Raw genomic sequence first — 2500 nt, 5'->3', positions numbered from 1 at the left:
CCCGTTAGGGCCATCACAATGCTTTGTTTTAATTAGACAGTCGGATTCCCCAAGTCCGTGCCAGTTCTGAATTGATTGTTAATTGATAATCGTTATAATTTAAAAAGAATATATATCGAATGATATAATTCCTTAAAAATTTTAGCAAGAAAGTTCCACAATTGGCTACGTAACTACTATCCGGGGAACAAGAATCGTAATTCTCTATTTACCCAGAACGAGTACATAAACCATGGTATTGCTTCCCAATCAAGCCCGACTATCTCAATCTTCAGAGCCAATCCTTATCCCGAAGTTACGGATCTAATTTGCCGACTTCCCTTACCTACATTATTCTATCGACTAGAGACTCTTCACCTTGGAGACCAGCTGCGGATATTGGTACGGCCTGTTGAGAAGTTTGCGTGACCCCACCATAAATTTTCAAGGTCCGAGGAGAAAATATCGACACAACAGTAAATGTCATGCTCTTCTAGTCCATCTACCATATCTCTCTTCGAAAGACTTCCATGGTAGTACGACTATAAAACAGAAAAGAAAACTCTTCCGATATCTCTCGACGGCTTCTTTATGGTCGTTCCTGTTGCCAGGATGAGCACAAGGCCCATTTTTAATAACAAACGGATACTCAACAGGTTACGGAATTGGAACCGTATTCCCTTTCGTTCAAAATAATTCAAGTATTTAATTATTTTTTAATATATATATATAAATTTTATTAATATTTTTTTTTATTAAAAACTTGAAAATTTTCGGCTTTCGCCTTGAACTTAGGACCGACTAACTCGTGATCAACCACTGTTCACACGAAACCCTTCTCCACTTCAGTCCTCCAAGGTCTCATTCGATTATTTGCTACTACCACCAAGATCTGTACCAATAGCGGCTCCATGCAGGCTTACGCCAAACACTTCTAAGCACACTATTGTACCCTCCTACTCACTAAAGTTTCAAAATTTATAAATCAATCGAAATTGTTTTATAAATCATCTACTTTAGCGGTAATGTATAGGTATACAACTTAAGCGCCATCCATTTTAAGGGCTAGTTGCTTCGGCAGGTGAGTTGTTACACACTCCTTAGCGGATTACGACTTCCATGTCCACCGTCCTGCTGTTTTAAGCAACCAACGCCTTTCATGGTATCTGCATGAGTTGTTAATTTAGGCACCGTAACATTACGTTTGGTTCATCCCACAGCGCCAGTTCTGCTTACCAAAAGTGGCCCACTGGGCACATTATATCATAACCTCAACCTTCATATCAAGAAAGGTGAGGTTCTTACCCATTTAAAGTTTGAGAATAGGTTAAAATCGTTTCGACCCTAAGGCCTCTAATCATTCGCTTTACCAGATAAGATTATTTTATATAATTTTTAAATGCACCAGCTATCCTGAGGGAAACTTCGGAGGGAACCAGCTACTAGATGGTTCGATTGGTCTTTCGCCCCTATACTCAATTCTGACAATCGATTTGCACGTCAGAACTGTTTCGGTCTTCCATCAGGGTTTCCCCTGACTTCAACCTGATCAAGTATAGTTCACCATCTTTCGGGTCACAGCATATATGCTCAAGGTACGCTCCAGTTAGAGGTATAAATAATAATAAATTATCATTATACATAACTATATGGAACGCCCCGGGATTGAATTAATTGACTATTTAAGAAAATAGACTAAAAATTAATCCCATTATATTTTTAAGTTAAGTTAATTATGCCATTAAGTTTAATATAACTCAATGACTTGCACATATGTTAGACTCCTTGGTCCGTGTTTCAAGACGGGTCCCGAAGGTATCCTGAATCTTTCGCATTGTTAATCATATAAATGCATACAAATAAATATTAATATCATAGATATTAAATTTTTTGTAAAATTCAAAAAATGAATTTTAGCATTATATATAATAAAATCTATCAACACTTTATCAAATCATTAGTATTTATTCTATGTTAATATGCTTAAAAAGCAAATTAATTTAAATAAACTTAATATCACCAATGATCTTTTGATAAATACTTTATTATGTTAATAGATTACAATGTCCTTATATGAAAAAAATGCACATTATTTTTAATTATTTAATGATGAATTTTTCATAATGGATATTCAGGTTCATCGGGCTTAACCTCTAAGCAGTTTCACGTACTATTTAACTCTCTATTCAGAGTTCTTTTCAACTTTCCCTCACGGTACTTGTTTACTATCGGTCTCATGGTTATATTTAGTTTTAGATGGAGTTTACCACCCACTTAGTGCTGCACTATCAAGCAACACGACTCTTTGGAAATATCTTTCTAGTAATCATTAACGTTATACGGGCCTGGCACCCTCTATGGGTAAATGGCCTCATTTAAGAAGGACTTAAATCGTTAATTTCTCATACTAGATATTAAGATATTCCATACACTGCATCTCACATTTGACATATAGACAAAGTGACTTAGTGCTGAACTATTTTCTTTTCGCTCGCCGCTACTAAGAAAATCCTTGTTAGTT

The 2500-nt window shown here is 35.8% G+C and overlaps 1 pseudogene; it reads right to left on the bottom strand.

Moving 5' to 3' along the window:
* Positions 1-2500, bottom strand: part of LOC128870978 (large subunit ribosomal RNA) — a 4512-nt pseudogene that overhangs the window by 1950 nt on the left and 62 nt on the right.

This window comes from Anastrepha ludens, unplaced genomic scaffold (assembly GCF_028408465.1).
Source record: "Anastrepha ludens isolate Willacy unplaced genomic scaffold, idAnaLude1.1 ptg000045l, whole genome shotgun sequence".
Lineage (NCBI taxonomy): Eukaryota > Metazoa > Arthropoda > Insecta > Diptera > Tephritidae > Anastrepha > Anastrepha ludens.
The sequence above is the reverse complement of the archived record's forward strand: the minus strand, read 5'-3'. Positions and strand labels throughout refer to the sequence as shown.